The following is a 20,924-nucleotide window of genomic DNA, read 5'->3' on the forward strand; positions in this document are numbered from 1 at the left end:
GTCCAGACTTAGTCTGCTCGAGCTTAAATATGATGAATTTTGAATGCAGAAATAAAAAGTGCGCAAAATGGCAACCAAAGAAGGACTGCTCTTCTTCGCCATTGTTTTTGCGCAATAATCAAAACTTTATCTAATTATAAAAGTAAGACCTTCTAGATTTAAAAAAATGCATTTTTCCCATACCGGGAGTAGAACCCGGGCCGTCTGGGTTAAAACCAGAAATCCTAACCGCTAGATCATATGGGATACCTGCTCACCTTAGGAAATGTTTTCTTGATTAAATACAGCGCGAAGAATAGTATTATGATACGATGATGTTTTCTCCATAAATTTATCAAGCTCATATTTGTACCATTCTTTACAAACATGTCTGCCGTGTCTTGACTGTGAAAGAGCTCCAGTTAAGAAAAATGGTTTAAAAAATCCCGAAACAGGGGATTTTTCAGAGTTCCTACAAACTCTCCGGATTGAACCAGAGACCTTCAGATCTTCAGTCTGACGCTCTCCCAACTGAGCTATTTCGGCACGTTAATGTCCAGACTTCGTCTGCTCGGGCTTAAATATGATGAATTTTGTATGAAAAAATAAAAAGTGCGCAAAATGTCAAACAAAGAAGGACTGCTCTTCTTCGCCATTGTTTTTGCGCAATAATCAAAACTTTATCTAATTATAAAAGTAAGACCTTCTAGATTTAAAAAAATGCATTTTTCCCATACCGGGAGTAGAACCCGGGCCGTCTGGGTTAAAACCAGAAATCCTAACCGCTAGATCATATGGGATACCTGCTCACCTTAGGAAATGTTTTCTTGATTAAATACAGCGCGAAGAATAGTATTATGATACGATGATGTTTTCTCCATAAATTTATCAAGCTCATATTTGTACCATTCTTTACAAATATGTCTGCCGTGTCTTGACTGTGAAAGATGTCCAGTTAACAAAAATGGTTTAAAAAATGCCGAAACCCGGGATTTTTCAGAGTTCCTACAAACTCTCCGGATTGAACCAGGGACCTTCAGATCTTCAGTCTGACGCTCTCCCAACTGAGCTATTTCGGCACGTTCATGTCCAGACTTAGTCTGCTCGGGCTTAAATATGATGAATTTTGAATGAAAATATAAAAAGTGCCAAAATGGCAATCAAAGAAGGACGGCTCTTCCTCGCCATTGTTTTCTGCGCAATAATCAAAACTTTATCTAATTATAAAAGTAAGACCTTCTAGATTTAAAAAAATGCATTTTTCCCATACCGGGAGTAGAACCCGGGACGTCTGGGTGAAAACCAAAAATCCTAACTGCTAGACCATATGGGATATCTGCTCACCTTAGGAAATGTTTTCTTGATTAAATAAAGCGCGAAGAATAGTATTAAGATACGATGATGTTTTCTCCATAAATTTATCAAGCTCAAATTTGTACCATTCTTTACAAACATGTCTGCCGTGTCTTGACTGTGAAAGAGCTCCAGTTAACAAAAATGGTTTAAAAAATGCCAAAACCCGGGATTTTTCAGAGTTCCTACAAACTCTCCGGATTGAACCAGGGACATTCAGATCTTCAGTCTGACGCTCTCCCAACTGAGCCATTTCGGCAAGTTCATGTCCAGACTTAGTCTGCTCTTGCTTAAATATGATGAATTTTGAATGAAGAAATAAAAAGTGCGCAAAATGGCAACCAAAGAAGGACTGCTCTTCTTCGCCATTGTTTATGCGCAATAATCAAAACTTTTTCTAATTATAAAAGTAAGACCTTCTAGATTTAAAAAAATGCATTTTTTCCCATACCGGGAGTCGAACCCGGGCAGTCTGGGTGAAAACCAGAAATCCTAACCGCTAGACCATATGGGATATCTGCTCACCTTAGGAAATGTTTTCTTGATTAAATACAGCGCGAAGAATAGTATTAAGATACGATGATGTTTTCTCCATAAATTTATCAAGCTCATATTTGTACCATTCTTTACAAACATGTCTGCCGTGTCTTGACTGTGAAAGAGCTCCAGTTAACAAAAATGGTTTAAAAAATGCCGAAACAGGGGATTTTTCAGAGTTTCTTCAAACTCTCCGGATTGAACCAGAGACCTTTAGATCTTCAGTCTGACGCTCTCCCAACTGAGCTATTTCGGCACGTTCATGTCCAGACTTCGTCTGCTCGGGCTTAAATATGATGAATTTTGTATGAAAAAATAACAAGTGCGCAAAATGTCAAACAAAGAAGGACTGCTCTTCTTCGCCATTGTTTTTGCGCAATAATCAAAACTTTATCTAATTATAAAAGTAAGACCTTCTAGATTTAAAAAAATGCATTTTTCCCATACCGGGAGTAGAACCCGGGACGTCTGGGTGAAAACCAGAAATCCTAACCGCTAGACCATATGGGATACCTGCTCACCTTAGGAAATGTTTTCTTGATTAAATACAGCGCAAAGAATAGTATTATGATACGATGATGTTTTCTCCATAAATTTATCAAGCTCATATTTGTGCCATTCTTTACAAACATGTCTGCCGTGTCTTGACTGTGAAAGAGGTCCAGTTAACAAAAATGGTTTAAAAAAATGCCGAAACCCGGGATTTTTCAGAGTTCCTACAAACTCTCCGGATTGAACCAGAGACCTTCAGATCTTCAGTCTGACGCTCTCCCAACTGAGCTATTTCGGCACGTTCATGTCCAGCCTTAGTCTGCTAAGGCTTAAATATGATGAATTTTGAATGAAGAAATAAAAAGTGCGCAAAATGGCAACCAAAGAAGGACTGCTCTTCTTCGACATTGTTTTTGCGCAATAATCAAAACTTTATCTAATTATAAAAGAAAGACCTTCTAGATTTAAAAAAATGCATTTTTTCCCATACCGGGAGTCGAACCCGGGCCGTCTGGGTGAAAACCAGAAATCCTAACCTCTAGATCATATGGGATACCTGCTCACCTTAGGAAATGTTTTCTTTATTAAATACAGCGCGAAGAATAGTATTATGATACGATGATGTTTTCTCCATAAATTTATCAAGCTCATATTTGTGCCATTCTTTACAAACATGTCTGCCGTGTCTTGACTGTGAAAGAGGTCCAGTTAACAAAAATGGTTTAAAAAAATGCCGAAACCCGGGATTTTTCAGAGTTTCTACAAACTCTCCGGATTGAAACAGGGACCTTCAGATCTTCAGTCTGACGCTCTCCCAACTGAGCTATTTCGGCACGTTCATTTCCAGACTTAGTCTTCTCGGACTTAAATATGATGAATTTTGAGTGAAAAAATAAAAAGTGCCAAAATGGCAATCAAAGAAGGACTGCTCTTCCTCGCTATTGTTTTCTGCGCAATAATCAAAACTTTATCTAATTATAAAAGTAAGACCTTCTAGATTTAAAAAAATGCATTTTTTCCCATACCGGGAGTCGAACCAGGGCCGTCTGGGTGAAAACCAGAAATCCTAACCGCTAGACCATATGGGATATCTGCTCACCTTAGGAAATGTTTTCTTGATTAAATACAGCGCGAAGAATAGTATTAAGGTACGATGATGTTTTCTCCATAAATTTATCAAGCTCATATTTGTACCATTCTTTACAAACATGTCTGCCGTGTCTTGACTGTGAAAGAGCTCCAGTTAACAAAAATGGTTTAAAAAATGCCGAAATCCGGGAATTTTCAGAGTTCCTACAAACTCTCCGGATTGAACCAGGGACCTTCAGATCTTCAGTCTGACGCTCTCCCAACTGAGCTATTTCGGCACGTACATGTCCAGACTTAGTCTGCTCGAGCTTAAATATGATGAATTTTGAATGAAGAAATAAAAAGTGCGCAAAATGGCAACCAAAGAAGGACTGCTCTTCTTCGCCATTGTTTTTGCGCAATAATCAAAAATTTATCTAATTATAAAAGTAAGACCTTCTAGATTTAAAAAAATGCATTTTTCCCATACCGGGAGTAGAACCCGGGACGTCTGGGTGAAAACCAGAAATCCTAACCGCTAGACCATATGGGATACCTGCTCACCTTAGGAAATGTTTTCTTGATTAAATACAGCGCGAAGAATAGTATTATGATACGATGATGTTTTCTCCATAAATTTATCAAGCTCATATTTGTGCCATTCTTTACAAACATGTCTGCCGTGTCTTGACTGTGAAAGAGGTCCAGTTAACAAAAATGGTTTAAAAATATGCCGAAACCCGGGATTTTTCAGAGTTCCTACAAACTCTCCGGATTGAACCAGAGACCTTCAGATCTTCAGTCTGACGCTCTCCCAACTGAGCTATTTCGGCACGTTCATGTCCAGCCTTAGTCTGCTAAGGCTTAAATATGATGAATTTTGAATGAAGAAATAAAAAGTGCGCAAAATGGCAACCAAAGAAGGACTGCTCTTCTTCGACATTGTTTTTGCGCAATAATCAAAACTTTATCTAATTATAAAAGAAAGACCTTCTAGATTTAAAAAAATGCATTTTTTCCCATACCGGGAGTCGAACCCGGGCCGTCTGGGTGAAAACCAGAAATCCTAACCTCTAGATCATATGGGATACCTGCTCACCTTAGGAAATGTTTTCTTTATTAAATACAGCGCGAAGAATAGTATTATGATACGATGATGTTTTCTCCATAAATTTATCAAGCTCATATTTGTGCCATTCTTTACAAACATGTCTGCCGTGTCTTGACTGTGAAAGAGGTCCAGTTAACAAAAATGGTTTAAAAAAATGCCGAAACCCGGGATTTTTCAGAGTTTCTACAAACTCTCCGGATTGAAACAGGGACCTTCAGATCTTCAGTCTGACGCTCTCCCAACTGAGCTATTTCGGCACGTTCATTTCCAGACTTAGTCTTCTCGGGCTTAAATATGATGAATTTTGAGTGAAAAAATAAAAAGTGCCAAAATGGCAATCAAAGAAGGACTGCTCTTCCTCGCCATTGTTTTCTGCGCAATAATCAAAACTTTATCTAATTATAAAAGTAAGACCTTCTAGATTTAAAAAAATGCATTTTTTCCCATACCGGGAGTCGAACCCGGGCCGTCTGGGTGAAAACCAGAAATCCTAACCGCTAGACCATATGGGATATCTGCTCACCTTAGGAAATGTTTTCTTGATTAAATACAGCGCGAAGAATAGTATTAAGGTACGATGATGTTTTCTCCATAAATTTATCAAGCTCATATTTGTACCATTCTTTACAAACATGTCTGCCGTGTCTTGACTGTGAAAGAGCTCCAGTTAACAAAAATGGTTTAAAAAATGCCGAAATCCGGGAATTTTCAGAGTTCCTACAAACTCTCCGGATTGAACCAGGGACCTTCAGATCTTCAGTCTGACGCTCTCCCAACTGAGCTATTTCGGCACGTACATGTCCAGACTTAGTCTGCTCGAGCTTAAATATGATGAATTTTGAATGAAGAAATAAAAAGTGCGCAAAATGGCAACCAAAGAAGGACTGCTCTTCTTCGCCATTGTTTTTGCGCAATAATCAAAACTTTATCTAATTATAAAAGTAAAACCTTCTAGATTTGAAAAATGCATTTTTTCTCATACCGGGAGTCGAACCCGGGCCGTCTGGGTGAAAACCAGAAATCCTAACCGCTAGACCATATGGGATATCTGCTCACCTCAGGAAATGTTTTCTTGATTAAATACAGCGCGAAGAATAGTATTATGATACGATGATGTTTTGTCCATAAATTTATCAAGCTATATTTGTGCCATTCTTTACAAACATGTCTGCCGTGTCTTGACTGTGAAAGAGGTCCAGTTAACAAAAATGGTTTAAAAAAATGCCGAAACCCGGGATTTTTCAGAGTTCCTACAAACTCTCCGGATTGAATCAGGGACCTTCAGATCTTCAGTCTGACGCTCTCCCAACTGAGCTATTTCGGCACGTTCATGTCCAGACTTAGTCTGCTCGGGCTTAAATATGATGAATTTTGAATGAAAAAATAAAAAGTGCCAAAATGGCAACCAAAGAAGGACTGCTCTTCCTCGCCATTGTTTTTGCGCAATAATCAAAACTTTATCTAATTATAAAAGTAAGACCTTCTAGATTTAAAAAAATGCATTTTTTCCCATACCGGGAGTCGAACCCGGGCCGTCTGGGTGAAAACCAGAAATCCTAACCGCTAGACCATATGGGATATCTGCTCACCTTAGGAAATGTTTTCTTGATTAAATACAGCGCGAAGAATAGTATTAAGATACGATGATGTTTTCTCCATAAATTTATCAAGCTCATATTTGTACCATTCTTTACAAACATGTCTGCCGTGTCTTGACTGTGAAAGAGCTCCAGTTAACAAAAATGGTTTAAAAAATGCCGAAACAGGGGATTTTTCAGAGTTCCTACAAACTCTCCGGATTGAACCAGAAACCTTCAGATCTTCAGTCTGACGCTCTCCCAACTGAGCTATTTCGGCACGTTCATGTCCAGACTTCGTCTGCTCGGGCTTAAATATGATGAATTTTGTATGAAAAAAAAAATGTGCGCAAAATGTCAAACAAAGAAGGACTGCTATTCTTCGCCATTGATTTTGCGCAATAATCAAAACTTTATCTAATTATAAAAGTAAGACCTTCTAGATTTAAAAAAATGCATTTTTCCCATACCGGGAGTAGAACCCGGGACGTCTGGGTGAAAACCAAAAATCCTAACCGCTAGACCATATGGGATACCTGCTCACCTTAGGAAATGTTTTCTTGATTAAATACTGCGCGAAGAATAGTATTATGATACGATGATGTTTTGTCCATAAATTTATCAAGCTCATATTTGTGCCATTCTTTACAAACATGTCTGCCGTGTCTTGACTGTGAAAGAGGTCCAGTTAACAAAAATGGTTTAAAAAAATGCCGAAACCCGGGATTTTTCAGAGTTCTTACAAACTCTCCGGATTGAACCAGAGACCTTCAGATCTTTAGTCTGACGCTCTCCCAACTGAGCTATTTCGGCAAGTTCATGTCCAGACTTCGTCTGCTCGGGCTTAAATATGATGAATTTTGTATGAAAAAATAAAAAGTGCGCAAAATGTCAAACAAAGAAGGACTGCTATTCTTCGCCATTGATTTTGCGCAATAATCAAAACTTTATCTAATTATAAAAGTGAGACCTTCTAGATTTAAAAAAATGCATTTTTCCCAAACCGGGAGTAGAACCCGAGACGTCTGGGTGAAAACCAAAAATCCTAACCGCTAGACCATATGGGATACCTGCTCACCTTAGGAAATGTTTTCTTGATTAAATACAGCGCGAAAAATAGTATTATGATACGATGATGTTTTGTCCATAAATTTATCAAGCTCATATTTGTACCATTCTTTACAAACATGTCTGCCGTGTCTTGACTGTGAAAGAGCTCCAGTTAACAAAAATGGTTTAAAAAATGCCGAAATCCGGGAATTTTCAGAGTTCCTACAAACTCTCCGGATTGAAACAGGGACCTTCAGATCTTCAGTCTGACGCTCTCCCAACTGAGCTATTTCGGCACGTTCATGTCCAGACTTAGTCTGCTCGAGCTTAAATATGATGAATTTTGAATGAAGAAATAAAAAGTGCGCAAAATGGCAACCAAAGAAGGACTGCTCTTCTTCGCCATTGTTTTTGCGCAATAATCAAAACTTTATCTAATTATAAAAGTAAGACCTTCTAGATTTAAAAAAATGCATTTTTTCCCATACCGGGAGTCGAACCCGGGCCGTCTGGGTGAAAACCAGAAATCCTAACCGCTAGACCATATGGGATATCTGCTCACCTTAGGAAATGTTTTCTTGATTAAATACAGCGCGAAGAATAGTATTAAGGTACGATGATGTTTTCTCCATAAATTTATCAAGCTCATATTTGTACCATTCTTTACAAACATGTCTGCCGTGTCTTGACTGTGAAAGAGCTCCAGTTAACAAAAATGGTTTAAAAAATGCCGAAACCCGGGATTTTTCAGAGTTCCTACAAACTCTCCGGATTGAACCAGGGACATTCAGATCTTCAGTCTGACGCTCTCCCAACTGAGCTATTTCGGCACGTTCATGTCCAGACTTAGTCTGCTCGGGCTTAAATATGATGAATTTTGAATGAAGAAATAAAAAGTGCGCAAAATGGCAACCAAAGAAGGACTGCTCTTCTTCGCCATTGTTTTTGCGCAATAATCAAAACTTTATCTAATTATAAAAGTAAGACCTTCTAGATTTAAAAAAATGCATTTTTTCCCATAGCGGGAGTCGAACCCGGGCCCTCTGGGTGAAAACCAGAAATCCTAACCGCTAGACCATATGGGATATCTGCTCACCTTAGGAAATGTTTTCTTGATTAAATACAGCGCGAAGAATAGTATTAAGATACGATGATGTTTTCTCCATAAATTTATCAAGCTCATATTTGTACCATTCTTTACAAACATGTCTGCCGTGTCTTGACTGTGAAAGAGCTCCAGTTAACAAAAATGGTTTAAAAAATGCCGAAACAGGGGATTTTTCAGAGTTCCTACAAACTCTCCAGATTGAACCAGAGACCTTCAGATCTTCAGTCTGACGCTCTCCCAACTGAGCTATTTCGGCACGTTCATGTCCAGACTTCGTCTGCTCGGGCTTAAATATGATGAATTTTGTATGAAAAAATAACAAGTGCGCAAAATGTCAAACAAAGAAGGACTGCTCTTCTTCGCAATTGTTTTTGCGCAATAATCAAAACTTTATCTAATTATAAAAGTTAGAATTTCTAGATTTAAAAAAATGCATTTTTCCCATACCGGGAGTAGAACCCGGGACGTCTGGGTGAAAACCAAAAATCCTAACCGCTAGACCATATGGGATATCTGCTCACCTTAGGAAATGTTTTCTTGATTAAATACAGCGCGAAGAATAGTATTGAGGTACGATGATGTTTTCTCCATAAATTTATCAAGCTCATATTTGTACCATTCTTTACAAACATGTCTGCCGTGTCTTGACTGTGAAAGAGGTCCAGTTAACAAAAATGGTTTAAAAAAATGCCGAAACCCGGGATTTTTCAGAGTTCCTACAAACTCTCCGGATTGAACCAGGGACCTTCAGATCTTCAGTCTGACGCTCTCCCAACTGAGCTATTTCGGCACGTTCATGTCCAGACTTAGTCTGCTCGGGCTTAAATATGATGAATTTTGAATGAAAAAATAAAAAGTGCCAAAATGGCAACCAAAGAAGGACTGCTCTTCCTCGCCATTGTTTTTGCGCAATAATCAAAACTTTATCTAATTATAAAAGTAAGACCTTCTAGATTTAAAAAAATGCATTTTTTCCCATACCGGGAGTCGAACCCGGGCCGTCTGGGTGAAAACCAGAAATCCTAACCGCTAGACCATATGGGATATCTGCTCACCTTAGGAAATGTTTTCTTGATTAAATACAGCGCGAAGAATAGTATTAAGGTACGATGATGTTTTCTCCATAAATTTATCAAGCTCATATTTGTACCATTCTTTACAAACATGTCTGCCGTGTCTTGACTGTGAAAGAGCTCCAGTTAACAAAAATGGTTTAAAAAATGCCGAAACCCGGGATTTTTCAGAGTTCCTACAAACTCTCCGGATTGAACCAGGGACCTTCAGATCTTCAGTCTGACGCTCTCCCAACTGAGCTATTTCGGCACGTTCATGTCCAGACTTCGTCTGCTCGGGCTTAAATATGATGAATTTTGTATGAAAAAATAACAAGTGCGCAAAATGTCAAACAAAGAAGGACTGCTCTTCTTCGCAATTGTTTTTGCGCAATAATCAAAACTTTATCTAATTATAAAAGTTAGAATTTCTAGATTTAAAAAAATGCATTTTTCCCATACCGGGAGTAGAACCCGGGACGTCTGGGTGAAAACCAAAAATCCTAGCCGCTAGACCATATGGGATATCTGCTCACCTTAGGAAATGTTTTCTTGATTAAATACAGCGCGAAGAATAGTATTGAGGTACGATGATGTTTTCTCCATAAATTTATCAAGCTCATATTTGTACCATTCTTTACAAACATGTCTGCCGTGTCTTGACTGTGAAAGAGCTCCAGTTAACAAAAATGGTTTAAAAAATGCCGAAACAGGGGATTTTTCAGAGTTCCTACAAACTCTCCAGATTGAACCAGAGACCTTCAGATCTTCAGTCTGACGCTCTCCCAACTGAGCTATTTCGGCACGTTCTTGTCCAGACTTCGTCTGCTCGGGCTTAAATATGATGAATTTTGTATGAAAAAATAACAAGTGCGTAAAATGTCAAACAAAGAAGGACTGCTCTTCTTCGCCATTGTTTTTGCGCAATAATCAAAACTTTATCTAATTATAAAAGTTAGACCTTCTAGATTTAAAAAAAATGCATTTTTCCCATACCGGGAGTAGAACCCGGGACGTCTGGGTGAAAACCAGAAATCCCAACCGCTAGACCATATGGGATATCTGCTCACTTTAGGAAATGTTTTCTTGATTAAATACAGCGCGAAGAATAGTATTGAGGTACGATGATGTTTTATCCATAAATTTATCAAGCTCATATTTGTACCATTCTTTGCAAACATGTCTGCCGTGTCTTGACTGTGAAAGAGCTCCAGTTAACAAAAATGCTTTAAAAAATGGCGAAACCCGGGATTTTTCAGAGTTCCTACAAACTCTCCGGATTAAACCAGGGACCTTCAGATCTTCAGTCTGACGCTCTCCCAACTGAGCTATTTCGGCACGTTCATGTCCAGACTCAGTCTGCTTGAGCTTAAATATGATGAATTTTGAATGAAGAAATAAAAGGTGCGCAAAATGGCAACCAAAGAAGGACTGCTCTTCTTCGCCATTGTTTTTGCGCAATAATCAAAACTTTATCTAATTATAAAAGTAAGACCTTCTAGATTTAAAAAAAATGCATTTTTTCCCATACCGGGAGTCGAACCCGGGCCGTCTGGGTGAAAACCAGAAATCCAAACCGCTAGACCATATGGGATATCTGCTCACCTTAGGAAATGTTTTCTTCATTAAATACAGCGCGAAGAATAGTATTAAGATACGATGATGTTTTCTCCATAAATTTATCAAGCTCATATTTGTACCATTCTTTACAAACATGTCTGCCGTGTCTTGACTGTGAAAGAGCTCCAGTTAACAAAAATGGTTTAAAAAATGCCGAAACAGGGGATTTTTCAGAGTTCCTACAAACTCTCCGGATTGAACCAGAAACCTTCAGATCTTCAGTCTGACGCTCTCCCAACTGAGCTATTTCGGCACGTTCATGTCCAGACTTCGTCTGCTCGGGCTTAAATATGATGAATTTTGTATGAAAAAAAAAATGTGCGCAAAATGTCAAACAAAGAAGGACTGCTATTTTTCGCCATTGTTTTTGCGCAATAATCAAAACTTTATCTAATTATAAAAGTAAGACCTTCTAGATTTAAAAAAATGCATTTTTCCCATACCGGGAGTAGAACCCGGGACGTCTGGGTGAAAACCAAAAATCCTAACCGCTAGACCATATGGGATACCTGCTCACCTTAGGAAATGTTTTCTTGATTAAATACTGCGCGAAAAATAGTATTATGATACGATGATGTTTTGTCCATAAATTTATCAAGCTCATATTTGTGCCATTCTTTACAAACATGTCTGCCGTGTCTTGACTGTGAAAGAGGTCCAGTTAACAAAAATGGTTTAAAAAAATGCCGAAACCCGGGATTTTTCAGAGTTCTTACAAACTCTCCGGATTGAACCAGAGACCTTCAGATCTTTAGTCTGACGCTCTCCCAACTGAGCTATTTCGGCAAGTTCATGTCCAGACTTCGTCTGCTCGGGCTTAAATATGATGAATTTTGTATGAAAAAATAAAAAGTGCGCAAAATGTCAAACAAAGAAGGACTGCTATTCTTCGCCATTGATTTTGCGCAATAATCAAAACTTTATCTAATTATAAAAGTGAGACCTTCTAGATTTAAAAAAATGCATTTTTCCCAAACCGGGAGTAGAACCCGAGACGTCTGGGTGAAAACCAGAAATCCTAACCGCTAGACCATATGGGATACCTGCTCACCTTAGGAAATGTTTTCTTGATTAAATACAGCGCGAAGATTAGTATTATGATACGATGATGTTTTCTCCATAAATTTATCAAGCTCTTATTTGTACCATTCTTTACAAATATGTCTGCCGTGTCTTGACTGTGAAAGATGTCAAGTTAACAAAAATGGTTTAAAAAATGCCGAAACCCGGGATTTTTCAGAGTTTCTACAAACTCTCCGGATTGAACTAGGGACCTTCAGATCTTCAGTCTGACGCTCTCCCAACTGAGCTATTTCGGCACGTTTATGTCCAGACTTAGTCTGCTCGGGCTTAAATATGATGAATTTTGAATGAAAAAATAAAAAGTGCCAAAAAGGCAACCAAAGAAGGACTGCTCTTCCTCGCCATTGTTTTTGCGCAATAATCAAAACTTTTTCTAATTATAAAAGTAAGACCTTCTAGATTTAAAAAAATGCATTTTTTCCCATACCGGGAGTCGAACCCGGGCCGTCTGGGTGAAAACTAGAAATCCTAACCGCTAGACCATATGGGATATCTGCTCACTTTAGGAAATGTTTTCTTGATTAAATACAGGGCGAAGAATAGTATTAAGGTACAATGATGTTTTCTCCATAAATTTATCAAGCTCATATTTGTACCATTCTTTACAAACATGTCTGTTGTGTCTTGACTGTGAAAGAGCTCCAGTTAACAAAAATGGTTTAAAAAATGCCGAAACCCGGGATTTTTCAGAGTTCCTACAAACTCTCCGGATTGAACCAGGGACCTTCAGATCTTCAGTCTGACGCTCTCCCAACTGAGCTATTTCGGCACGTTCATGTCCAGACTTAGTCTGCTCGGGCTTAAATATGATGAATTTTGAATGAAAAAATAAAAAGTGCCAAAATGGCAATCAAAGAAGGACTGCTCTTCCTCGCCATTGTTTTCTGCGCAATAATCAAAACTTTATCTAATTATAAAAGAAAGACCTTCTAGATTTAAAAAAATGCATTTTTTCCCATACCGGGAGTCGAACCCGGGCCGTCTGGGTGAAAACCAGAAATCCTAACCGCTAGACCATATGGGATATCTGCTCACCTTAGGAAATGTTTTCTTGATTAAATAAAGCGCGAAGAATAGTATTAAGATACGATGATGTTTTCTCCATAAATTTATCAAGCTCATATTTGTACCATTCTTTACAAACATGTCTGCCGTGTCTTGACTGTGAAAGAGCTCCAGTTAACAAATATGGTTTAAAAAATGCCAAAACCCGGGATTTTTCAGAGTTCCTACAAACTTTTCGGATTGAACCAGGGACCTTCAGATCTTCAGTCTGACGCTCTCCCAACTGAGCTATTTCGGCAAGTTCATGTCCAGACTTAGTCTGCTCGGGCTTAAATATGATGAATTTTGAATGAAGAAATAAAAAGTGCGCAAAATGGCAACCAAAGAAGGACTGCTCTTCTTCGCCATTGTTTTTGCGCAATAATCAAAACTTTATCTAATTATAAAAGTAAGACCTTCTAGATTTAAAAAAATGCATTTTTTCCCATACCGGGAGTCGAACCCGGGCCGTCTGGGTGAAAACCAGAAATCCTAACCGCTAGACCATATGGGATATCTGCTCACCTAAGGAAATGTTTTCTTGATTAAATACAGCGCGAAGAATAGTATTAAGATACGATGATGTTTTCTCCATAAATTTATCAAGCTCATATTTGTACCATTCTTTACAAATATGTCTGCCGTGTCTTGACTGTGAAAGATGTCCAGTTAACAAAAATGGTTTAAAAAATGCCGAAACCCGGGATTTTTTAGAGTTTCTACAAACTCTCCGGATTGAACTAGGGACCTTCAGATCTTCAGTCTGACGCTCTCCCAACTGAGCTATTTCGGCACGTTTATGTCCAGACTTAGTCTGCTCGGGCTTAAATATGATGAATTTTGAATGAAAAAATAAAAAGTGCCAAAAAGGCAACCAAAGAAGGACTGCTCTTCCTCGCCATTGTTTTTGCGCAATAATCAAAACTTTATCTAATTATAAAAGTAAGACCTTCTAGATTTAAAAAAATGCATTTTTTCCCATACCGGGAGTCGAACCCGGGCCGTCTGGGTGAAAACCAGAAATCCTAACCGCTAGACCATATGGGATATCTGCTCACCTTAGGAAATGTTTTCTTGATTAAATACAGCGCGAAGAATAGTATTAAGATACGATGATGTTTTCTCCATAAATTTATCAAGCTCATATTTGTACCATTCTTTACAAACATGTCTGTTGTGTCTTGACTGTGAAAGAGCTCCAGTTAACAAAAATGGTTTAAAAAATTCCGAAACCCGGGATTTTTCAGAGTTCCTACAAACTCTCCGGATTGAACCAGGGACCTTCAGATCTTCAGTCTGACGCTCTCCCAACTGAGCTATTTCGGCACGTTCATGTCCAGACTTAGTCTGCTCGGGCTTAAATATGATGAATTTTGAATGAAAAAATAAAAAGTGCCAAAATGGCAATCAAAGAAGGACTGCTCTTCCTCGCCATTGTTTTCTGCGCAATAATCAAAACTTTATCTAATTATAAAAGAAAGACCTTCTAGATTTAAAAAAATGCATTTTTTCCCATACCGGGAGTCGAACCCGGGCCGTCTGGGTGAAAACCAGAAATCCTAACCGCTAGACCATATGGGATATCTGCTCACCTTAGGAAATGTTTTCTTGATTAAATACAGCGCGAAGAATAGTATTAAGATACGATGATGTTTTCTCCATAAATTTATCAAGCTCATATTTGTACCATTCTTTACAAACATGTCTGCCGTGTCTTGACTGTGAAAGAGCTCCAGTTAACAAAAATGGTTTAAAAAATGCCGAAACAGGGGATTTTTCAGAGTTCCTACAAACTCTCCGGATTGAACCAGAAACCTTCAGATCTTCAGTCTGACGCTCTCCCAACTGAGCTATTTCGGCACGTTCATGTCCAGACTTCGTCTGCTCGGGCTTAAATATGATGAATTTTGTATGAAAAAAAAAATGTGCGCAAAATGTCAAACAAAGAAGGACTGCTATTTTTCGCCATTGTTTTTGCGCAATAATCAAAACTTTATCTAATTATAAAAGTAAGACCTTCTAGATTTAAAAAAATGCATTTTTCCCATACCGGGAGTAGAACCCGGGACGTCTGGGTGAAAACCAAAAATCCTAACCGCTAGACCATATGGGATACCTGCTCACCTTAGGAAATGTTTTCTTGATTAAATACTGCGCGAAAAATAGTATTATGATACGATGATGTTTTGTCCATAAATTTATCAAGCTCATATTTGTGCCATTCTTTACAAACATGTCTGCCGTGTCTTGACTGTGAAAGAGGTCCAGTTAACAAAAATGGTTTAAAAAAATGCCGAAACCCGGGATTTTTCAGAGTTCTTACAAACTCTCCGGATTGAACCAGAGACCTTCAGATCTTTAGTCTGACGCTCTCCCAACTGAGCTATTTCGGCAAGTTCATGTCCAGACTTCGTCTGCTCGGGCTTAAATATGATGAATTTTGTATGAAAAAATAAAAAGTGCGCAAAATGTCAAACAAAGAAGGACTGCTATTCTTCGCCATTGATTTTGCGCAATAATCAAAACTTTATCTAATTATAAAAGTGAGACCTTCTAGATTTAAAAAAATGCATTTTTCCCAAACCGGGAGTAGAACCCGAGACGTCTGGGTGAAAACCAGAAATCCTAACCGCTAGACCATATGGGATACCTGCTCACCTTAGGAAATGTTTTCTTGATTAAATACAGCGCGAAGATTAGTATTATGATACGATGATGTTTTCTCCATAAATTTATCAAGCTCTTATTTGTACCATTCTTTACAAATATGTCTGCCGTGTCTTGACTGTGAAAGATGTCAAGTTAACAAAAATGGTTTAAAAAATGCCGAAACCCGGGATTTTTCAGAGTTTCTACAAACTCTCCGGATTGAACTAGGGACCTTCAGATCTTCAGTCTGACGCTCTCCCAACTGAGCTATTTCGGCACGTTTATGTCCAGACTTAGTCTGCTCGGGCTTAAATATGATGAATTTTGAATGAAAAAATAAAAAGTGCCAAAAAGGCAACCAAAGAAGGACTGCTCTTCCTCGCCATTGTTTTTGCGCAATAATCAAAACTTTTTCTAATTATAAAAGTAAGACCTTCTAGATTTAAAAAAATGCATTTTTTCCCATACCGGGAGTCGAACCCGGGCCGTCTGGGTGAAAACTAGAAATCCTAACCGCTAGACCATATGGGATATCTGCTCACTTTAGGAAATGTTTTCTTGATTAAATACAGGGCGAAGAATAGTATTAAGGTACAATGATGTTTTCTCCATAAATTTATCAAGCTCATATTTGTACCATTCTTTACAAACATGTCTGTTGTGTCTTGACTGTGAAAGAGCTCCAGTTAACAAAAATGGTTTAAAAAATGCCGAAACCCGGGATTTTTCAGAGTTCCTACAAACTCTCCGGATTGAACCAGGGACCTTCAGATCTTCAGTCTGACGCTCTCCCAACTGAGCTATTTCGGCACGTTCATGTCCAGACTTAGTCTGCTCGGGCTTAAATATGATGAATTTTGAATGAAAAAATAAAAAGTGCCAAAATGGCAATCAAAGAAGGACTGCTCTTCCTCGCCATTGTTTTCTGCGCAATAATCAAAACTTTATCTAATTATAAAAGAAAGACCTTCTAGATTTAAAAAAATGCATTTTTTCCCATACCGGGAGTCGAACCCGGGCCGTCTGGGTGAAAACCAGAAATCCTAACCGCTAGACCATATGGGATATCTGCTCACCTTAGGAAATGTTTTCTTGATTAAATACAGCGCGAAGAATAGTATTAAGATACGATGATGTTTTCTCCATAAATTTATCAAGCTCATATTTGTACCATTCTTTACAAACATGTCTGCCGTGTCTTGACTGTGAAAGAGCTCCAGTTAACAAATATGGTTTAAAAAATGCCAAAACCCGGGATTTTTCAGAGTTCCTACAAACTCTCCGGATTGAACCAGGGACCTTCAGATCTTCAGTCTGACGCTCTCCCAACTGAGCTATTTCGGCAAGTTCATGTCCAGACTTAGTCTGCTCGGGCTTAAATATGATGAATTTTGAATGAAGAAATAAAAAGTGCGCAAAATGGCAACCAAAGAAGGACTGCTCTTCTTCGCCATTGTTTTTGCGCAATAATCAAAACTTTATCTAATTATAAAAGTAAGACCTTCTAGATTTAAAAAAATGCATTTTTTCCCATACCGGGAGTCGAACCCGGGCCGTCTGGGTGAAAACCAGAAATCCTAACCGCTAGACCATATGGGATATCTGCTCACCTAAGGAAATGTTTTCTTGATTAAATACAGCGCGAAGAATAGTATTAAGATACGATGATGTTTTCTCCATAAATTTATCAAGCTCATATTTGTACCATTCTTTACAAATATGTCTGCCGTGTCTTGACTGTGAAAGATGTCCAGTTAACAAAAATGGTTTAAAAAATGCCGAAACCCGGGATTTTTCAGAGTTTCTACAAACTCTCCGGATTGAACTAGGGACCTTCAGATCTTCAGTCTGACGCTCTCCCAACTGAGCTATTTCGGCACGTTTATGTCCAGACTTAGTCTGCTCGGGCTTAAATATGATGAATTTTGAATGAAAAAATAAAAAGTGCCAAAAAGGCAACCAAAGAAGGACTGCTCTTCCTCGCCATTGTTTTTGCGCAATAATCAAAACTTTATCTAATTATAAAAGTAAGACCTTCTAGATTTAAAAAAATGCATTTTTTCCCATACCGGGAGTCGAACCCGGGCCGTCTGGGTGAAAACCAGAAATCCTAACCGCTAGACCATATGGGATATCTGCTCACCTTAGGAAATGTTTTCTTGATTAAATACAGCGCGAAGAATAGTATTAAGATACGATGATGTTTTCTCCATAAATTTATCAAGCTCATATTTGTACCATTCTTTACAAACATGTCTGTTGTGTCTTGACTGTGAAAGAGCTCCAGTTAACAAAAATGGTTTAAAAAATTCCGAAACCCGGGATTTTTCAGAGTTCCTACAAACTCTCCGGATTGAACCAGGGACCTTCAGATCTTCAGTCTGACGCTCTCCCAACTGAGCTATTTCGGCACGTTCATGTCCAGACTTAGTCTGCTCGGGCTTAAATATGATGAATTTTGAATGAAAAAATAAAAAGTGCCAAAATGGCAATCAAAGAAGGACTGCTCTTCCTCGCCATTGTTTTCTGCGCAATAATCAAAACTTTATCTAATTATAAAAGAAAGACCTTCTAGATTTAAAAAAATGCATTTTTTCCCATACCGGGAGTCGAACCCGGGCCGTCTGGGTGAAAACCAGAAATCCTAACCGCTAGACCATATGGGATATCTGCTCACCTTAGGAAATGTTTTCTTGATTAAATACAGCGCGAAGAATAGTATTAAGATACGATGATGTTTTCTCCATAAATTTATCAAGCTCATATTTGTACCATTCTTTACAAACATGTCTGCCGTGTCTTGACTGTGAAAGAGCTCCAGTTAACAAATATGGTTTAAAAAATGCCAAAACCCGGGATTTTTCAGAGTTCCTACAAACTCTTTGGATTGAACCAGGGACCTTCAGATCTTCAGTCTGACGCTCTCCCAACTGAGCTATTTCGGCAAGTTCATGTCCAGACTTAGTCTGCTCGGGCTTAAATATGATGAATTTTGAATGAAGAAATAAAAAGTGCGCAAAATGGCAACCAAAGAAGGACTGCTCTTCTTCGCCATTGTTTTTGCGCAATAATCAAAACTTTATCTAATTATAAAAGTAAGACCTTCTAGATTTAAAAAAATGCATTTTTTCCCATACCGGGAGTCGAACCCGGGCCGTCTGGGTGAAAACCAGAAATCCTAACCGCTAGACCATATGGGATATCTGCTCACCTAAGGAAATGTTTTCTTGATTAAATACAGCGCGAAGAATAGTATTAAGATACGATGATGTTTTCTCCATAAATTTATCAAGCTCATATTTGTACCATTCTTTACAAATATGTCTGCCGTGTCTTGACTGTGAAAGATGTCCAGTTAACAAAAATGGTTTAAAAAATGCCGAAACCCGGGATTTTTCAGAGTTTCTACAAACTCTCCGGATTGAACTAGGGACCTTCAGATCTTCAGTCTGACGCTCTCCCAACTGAGCTATTTCGGCACGTTTATGTCCAGACTTAGTCTGCTCGGGCTTAAATATGATGAATTTTGAATGAAAAAATAAAAAGTGCCAAAAAGGCAACCAAAGAAGGACTGCTCTTCCTCGCCATTGTTTTTGCGCAATAATCAAAACTTTATCTAATTATAAAAGTAAGACCTTCTAGATTTAAAAAAATGCATTTTTTCCCATACCGGGAGTCGAACCCGGGCCGTCTGGGTGAAAACCAGAAATCCTAACCGCTAGACCATATGGGATATCTGCTCACCTTAGGAAATGTTTTCTTGATTAAATACAGCGCGAAGAATAGTATTAAGATACGATGATGTTTTCTCCATAAATTTATCAAGCTCATATTTGTACCATTCTTTACAAACATGTCTGTTGTGTCTTGACTGTGAAAGAGCTCCAGTTAACAAAAATGGTTTAAAAAAATGCCGAAACCCGGGATTTTTCAGAGTTCCTACAAACTCTCCGGATTGAACCAGGGACATTCAGATCTTCAGTCTGACGCTCTCCCAACTGAGCTATTTCAGCAAGTTCATGTCCAGACTTAGTCTGCTCGGGCTTAAATATGATGAATTTTGAATGAAGAAATAAAAAGTGCGCAAAATGGCAACCAAAGAAGGACTGCTCTTCTTCGCCATTGTTTATGCGCAATAATCAAAACTTTTTCTAATTATAAAAGTAAGTCCTTCTAGATTTAAAAAAATGCATTTTTTCCCATACCGGGAGTAGAACCCGGGCCGTCTGGGTGAAAACCAGAAATCCTAACCGCTAGACCATATGGGATATCTGCTCACCTTAGGAAATGTTTTCTTGATTAAATACAGCGCGAAGAATAGTATTAAGATACGATGATGTTTTCTCCATAAATTTATCAAGCTCATATTTGTACCATTCTTTACAAACATGTCTGCCGTGTCTTGACTGTGAAAGAGCTCCAGCTAACAAAAATGGTTTAAAAAATGCCGAAACAGGGGATTTTTCAGAGTTCCTTCAAACTCTCCGGATTGAACCAGAGACCTTTAGATCTTCAGTCTGACGCTCTCCCAACTGAGCTATTTCGGCACGTTCATGTCCAGAATTCGTCTGCTCGGGCTTAAATATGATGAATTTTGTATGAAAAAATAACAAGTGCACAAAATGTCAAACAAAGAAGGACTGCTCTTCTTCGCCATTGTTTTTGCGCAATAATCAAAACTTTATCTAATTATAAAAGTAAGACCTTGTAGATTTAAAAAAATGCATTTTTCACATACCGGGAGTAGAACCCGGGACGTCTGGGTGAAAACCAGAAATGCTAACCGCTAGACCATATGGGATACCTGCTCACCTTAGGAAATGTTTTCTTGATTAAATACAGCGCGAAGAATAGTATTATGATACGATGATGTTTTGTCCATAAATTTATCAAGCTCATATTTGTGCCATTCTTTACAAACATGTCTGCCGTGTCTTGACTGTGAAAGAGGTCCAGTTAACAAAAATGGTTTAAAAAAATGCCGAAACCCGGGATTTTTCAGAGTTCCTACAAACTCTCAGGATTGAACCAGGGAACTTCAGATCTTCAGTCTGACGCTCTCCCAACTGAGCTATTTCGGCAAGTTCAAGTCCAGACTTAGTCTGCTCGGGCTTAAATATGATGAATTTTGAATGAAGAAATAAAAAGTGCGCAAAATGGCAACCAAAGAAGGACTGCTCTTCTTCGCCATTGTTTTTGCG

At 38.4% G+C, this 20,924-nt stretch overlaps 49 non-coding genes across 49 annotated transcripts; all 49 read right to left on the reverse strand.

Annotated features, from left to right (window-relative positions):
* Positions 1 to 1,774: 1,774 nt before the first annotated feature.
* Positions 1,775 to 1,846, reverse strand: Trnae-uuc. Its single transcript has one exon. It is a non-coding gene; the product is annotated as a tRNA-Glu (tRNA).
* Positions 1,847 to 2,307: 461 nt separating this feature from the next.
* Positions 2,308 to 2,379, reverse strand: Trnae-uuc. Its single transcript has one exon. It is a non-coding gene; the product is annotated as a tRNA-Glu (tRNA).
* A 463-nt stretch (positions 2,380 to 2,842) lies between these two features.
* Positions 2,843 to 2,914, reverse strand: Trnae-uuc. The gene has a single exon. It is a non-coding gene; the product is annotated as a tRNA-Glu (tRNA).
* A 463-nt stretch (positions 2,915 to 3,377) lies between these two features.
* Trnae-uuc lies at positions 3,378 to 3,449 on the reverse strand. Its single transcript has one exon. It is a non-coding gene; the product is annotated as a tRNA-Glu (tRNA).
* Positions 3,450 to 3,910: 461 nt separating this feature from the next.
* On the reverse strand, positions 3,911 to 3,982 carry Trnae-uuc. Its single transcript has one exon. It is a non-coding gene; the product is annotated as a tRNA-Glu (tRNA).
* Positions 3,983 to 4,445: 463 nt separating this feature from the next.
* Trnae-uuc lies at positions 4,446 to 4,517 on the reverse strand. Its single transcript has one exon. It is a non-coding gene; the product is annotated as a tRNA-Glu (tRNA).
* A 463-nt stretch (positions 4,518 to 4,980) lies between these two features.
* On the reverse strand, positions 4,981 to 5,052 carry Trnae-uuc. The gene has a single exon. It is a non-coding gene; the product is annotated as a tRNA-Glu (tRNA).
* Positions 5,053 to 5,513: 461 nt separating this feature from the next.
* Trnae-uuc lies at positions 5,514 to 5,585 on the reverse strand. Its single transcript has one exon. It is a non-coding gene; the product is annotated as a tRNA-Glu (tRNA).
* Positions 5,586 to 5,762: 177 nt separating this feature from the next.
* On the reverse strand, positions 5,763 to 5,864 carry Trnaf-gaa. The gene has a single exon. It is a non-coding gene; the product is annotated as a tRNA-Phe (tRNA).
* Positions 5,865 to 6,046: 182 nt separating this feature from the next.
* Positions 6,047 to 6,118, reverse strand: Trnae-uuc. The gene has a single exon. It is a non-coding gene; the product is annotated as a tRNA-Glu (tRNA).
* Positions 6,119 to 6,578: 460 nt separating this feature from the next.
* Positions 6,579 to 6,650, reverse strand: Trnae-uuc. Its single transcript has one exon. It is a non-coding gene; the product is annotated as a tRNA-Glu (tRNA).
* A 178-nt stretch (positions 6,651 to 6,828) lies between these two features.
* Trnaf-aaa lies at positions 6,829 to 6,930 on the reverse strand. The gene has a single exon. It is a non-coding gene; the product is annotated as a tRNA-Phe (tRNA).
* A 716-nt stretch (positions 6,931 to 7,646) lies between these two features.
* Trnae-uuc lies at positions 7,647 to 7,718 on the reverse strand. The gene has a single exon. It is a non-coding gene; the product is annotated as a tRNA-Glu (tRNA).
* Positions 7,719 to 7,895: 177 nt separating this feature from the next.
* On the reverse strand, positions 7,896 to 7,997 carry Trnaf-gaa. Its single transcript has one exon. It is a non-coding gene; the product is annotated as a tRNA-Phe (tRNA).
* A 183-nt stretch (positions 7,998 to 8,180) lies between these two features.
* Trnae-uuc lies at positions 8,181 to 8,252 on the reverse strand. Its single transcript has one exon. It is a non-coding gene; the product is annotated as a tRNA-Glu (tRNA).
* A 461-nt stretch (positions 8,253 to 8,713) lies between these two features.
* On the reverse strand, positions 8,714 to 8,785 carry Trnae-uuc. Its single transcript has one exon. It is a non-coding gene; the product is annotated as a tRNA-Glu (tRNA).
* Positions 8,786 to 8,963: 178 nt separating this feature from the next.
* On the reverse strand, positions 8,964 to 9,065 carry Trnaf-gaa. Its single transcript has one exon. It is a non-coding gene; the product is annotated as a tRNA-Phe (tRNA).
* Positions 9,066 to 9,247: 182 nt separating this feature from the next.
* On the reverse strand, positions 9,248 to 9,319 carry Trnae-uuc. Its single transcript has one exon. It is a non-coding gene; the product is annotated as a tRNA-Glu (tRNA).
* A 177-nt stretch (positions 9,320 to 9,496) lies between these two features.
* Trnaf-gaa lies at positions 9,497 to 9,598 on the reverse strand. The gene has a single exon. It is a non-coding gene; the product is annotated as a tRNA-Phe (tRNA).
* A 965-nt stretch (positions 9,599 to 10,563) lies between these two features.
* Positions 10,564 to 10,665, reverse strand: Trnaf-gaa. The gene has a single exon. It is a non-coding gene; the product is annotated as a tRNA-Phe (tRNA).
* Positions 10,666 to 10,849: 184 nt separating this feature from the next.
* On the reverse strand, positions 10,850 to 10,921 carry Trnae-uuc. The gene has a single exon. It is a non-coding gene; the product is annotated as a tRNA-Glu (tRNA).
* Positions 10,922 to 11,381: 460 nt separating this feature from the next.
* Positions 11,382 to 11,453, reverse strand: Trnae-uuc. The gene has a single exon. It is a non-coding gene; the product is annotated as a tRNA-Glu (tRNA).
* A 178-nt stretch (positions 11,454 to 11,631) lies between these two features.
* On the reverse strand, positions 11,632 to 11,733 carry Trnaf-aaa. The gene has a single exon. It is a non-coding gene; the product is annotated as a tRNA-Phe (tRNA).
* A 431-nt stretch (positions 11,734 to 12,164) lies between these two features.
* On the reverse strand, positions 12,165 to 12,266 carry Trnaf-gaa. Its single transcript has one exon. It is a non-coding gene; the product is annotated as a tRNA-Phe (tRNA).
* A 182-nt stretch (positions 12,267 to 12,448) lies between these two features.
* On the reverse strand, positions 12,449 to 12,520 carry Trnae-uuc. The gene has a single exon. It is a non-coding gene; the product is annotated as a tRNA-Glu (tRNA).
* A 177-nt stretch (positions 12,521 to 12,697) lies between these two features.
* Trnaf-gaa lies at positions 12,698 to 12,799 on the reverse strand. The gene has a single exon. It is a non-coding gene; the product is annotated as a tRNA-Phe (tRNA).
* Positions 12,800 to 12,982: 183 nt separating this feature from the next.
* Trnae-uuc lies at positions 12,983 to 13,054 on the reverse strand. Its single transcript has one exon. It is a non-coding gene; the product is annotated as a tRNA-Glu (tRNA).
* Positions 13,055 to 13,231: 177 nt separating this feature from the next.
* Trnaf-gaa lies at positions 13,232 to 13,333 on the reverse strand. The gene has a single exon. It is a non-coding gene; the product is annotated as a tRNA-Phe (tRNA).
* A 183-nt stretch (positions 13,334 to 13,516) lies between these two features.
* Positions 13,517 to 13,588, reverse strand: Trnae-uuc. Its single transcript has one exon. It is a non-coding gene; the product is annotated as a tRNA-Glu (tRNA).
* A 177-nt stretch (positions 13,589 to 13,765) lies between these two features.
* Positions 13,766 to 13,867, reverse strand: Trnaf-gaa. The gene has a single exon. It is a non-coding gene; the product is annotated as a tRNA-Phe (tRNA).
* Positions 13,868 to 14,049: 182 nt separating this feature from the next.
* Trnae-uuc lies at positions 14,050 to 14,121 on the reverse strand. Its single transcript has one exon. It is a non-coding gene; the product is annotated as a tRNA-Glu (tRNA).
* Positions 14,122 to 14,583: 462 nt separating this feature from the next.
* Positions 14,584 to 14,655, reverse strand: Trnae-uuc. Its single transcript has one exon. It is a non-coding gene; the product is annotated as a tRNA-Glu (tRNA).
* A 460-nt stretch (positions 14,656 to 15,115) lies between these two features.
* On the reverse strand, positions 15,116 to 15,187 carry Trnae-uuc. The gene has a single exon. It is a non-coding gene; the product is annotated as a tRNA-Glu (tRNA).
* A 178-nt stretch (positions 15,188 to 15,365) lies between these two features.
* On the reverse strand, positions 15,366 to 15,467 carry Trnaf-aaa. Its single transcript has one exon. It is a non-coding gene; the product is annotated as a tRNA-Phe (tRNA).
* Positions 15,468 to 15,898: 431 nt separating this feature from the next.
* Trnaf-gaa lies at positions 15,899 to 16,000 on the reverse strand. The gene has a single exon. It is a non-coding gene; the product is annotated as a tRNA-Phe (tRNA).
* A 182-nt stretch (positions 16,001 to 16,182) lies between these two features.
* Trnae-uuc lies at positions 16,183 to 16,254 on the reverse strand. The gene has a single exon. It is a non-coding gene; the product is annotated as a tRNA-Glu (tRNA).
* Positions 16,255 to 16,431: 177 nt separating this feature from the next.
* Positions 16,432 to 16,533, reverse strand: Trnaf-gaa. Its single transcript has one exon. It is a non-coding gene; the product is annotated as a tRNA-Phe (tRNA).
* Positions 16,534 to 16,716: 183 nt separating this feature from the next.
* Positions 16,717 to 16,788, reverse strand: Trnae-uuc. The gene has a single exon. It is a non-coding gene; the product is annotated as a tRNA-Glu (tRNA).
* A 177-nt stretch (positions 16,789 to 16,965) lies between these two features.
* Positions 16,966 to 17,067, reverse strand: Trnaf-gaa. Its single transcript has one exon. It is a non-coding gene; the product is annotated as a tRNA-Phe (tRNA).
* Positions 17,068 to 17,250: 183 nt separating this feature from the next.
* Trnae-uuc lies at positions 17,251 to 17,322 on the reverse strand. Its single transcript has one exon. It is a non-coding gene; the product is annotated as a tRNA-Glu (tRNA).
* A 177-nt stretch (positions 17,323 to 17,499) lies between these two features.
* On the reverse strand, positions 17,500 to 17,601 carry Trnaf-gaa. Its single transcript has one exon. It is a non-coding gene; the product is annotated as a tRNA-Phe (tRNA).
* A 182-nt stretch (positions 17,602 to 17,783) lies between these two features.
* Trnae-uuc lies at positions 17,784 to 17,855 on the reverse strand. Its single transcript has one exon. It is a non-coding gene; the product is annotated as a tRNA-Glu (tRNA).
* Positions 17,856 to 18,317: 462 nt separating this feature from the next.
* Trnae-uuc lies at positions 18,318 to 18,389 on the reverse strand. Its single transcript has one exon. It is a non-coding gene; the product is annotated as a tRNA-Glu (tRNA).
* Positions 18,390 to 18,566: 177 nt separating this feature from the next.
* Trnaf-gaa lies at positions 18,567 to 18,668 on the reverse strand. The gene has a single exon. It is a non-coding gene; the product is annotated as a tRNA-Phe (tRNA).
* Positions 18,669 to 18,851: 183 nt separating this feature from the next.
* On the reverse strand, positions 18,852 to 18,923 carry Trnae-uuc. The gene has a single exon. It is a non-coding gene; the product is annotated as a tRNA-Glu (tRNA).
* A 177-nt stretch (positions 18,924 to 19,100) lies between these two features.
* On the reverse strand, positions 19,101 to 19,202 carry Trnaf-gaa. Its single transcript has one exon. It is a non-coding gene; the product is annotated as a tRNA-Phe (tRNA).
* A 182-nt stretch (positions 19,203 to 19,384) lies between these two features.
* Positions 19,385 to 19,456, reverse strand: Trnae-uuc. The gene has a single exon. It is a non-coding gene; the product is annotated as a tRNA-Glu (tRNA).
* A 178-nt stretch (positions 19,457 to 19,634) lies between these two features.
* Trnaf-gaa lies at positions 19,635 to 19,736 on the reverse strand. Its single transcript has one exon. It is a non-coding gene; the product is annotated as a tRNA-Phe (tRNA).
* Positions 19,737 to 19,919: 183 nt separating this feature from the next.
* Positions 19,920 to 19,991, reverse strand: Trnae-uuc. The gene has a single exon. It is a non-coding gene; the product is annotated as a tRNA-Glu (tRNA).
* Positions 19,992 to 20,924: the final 933 nt, after the last annotated feature.

Source organism: Nematostella vectensis, chromosome 11 (genome assembly GCF_932526225.1).
Source record: "Nematostella vectensis chromosome 11, jaNemVect1.1, whole genome shotgun sequence".
In the NCBI taxonomy this organism is placed as follows: Eukaryota; Metazoa; Cnidaria; class Anthozoa; order Actiniaria; family Edwardsiidae; genus Nematostella; species Nematostella vectensis.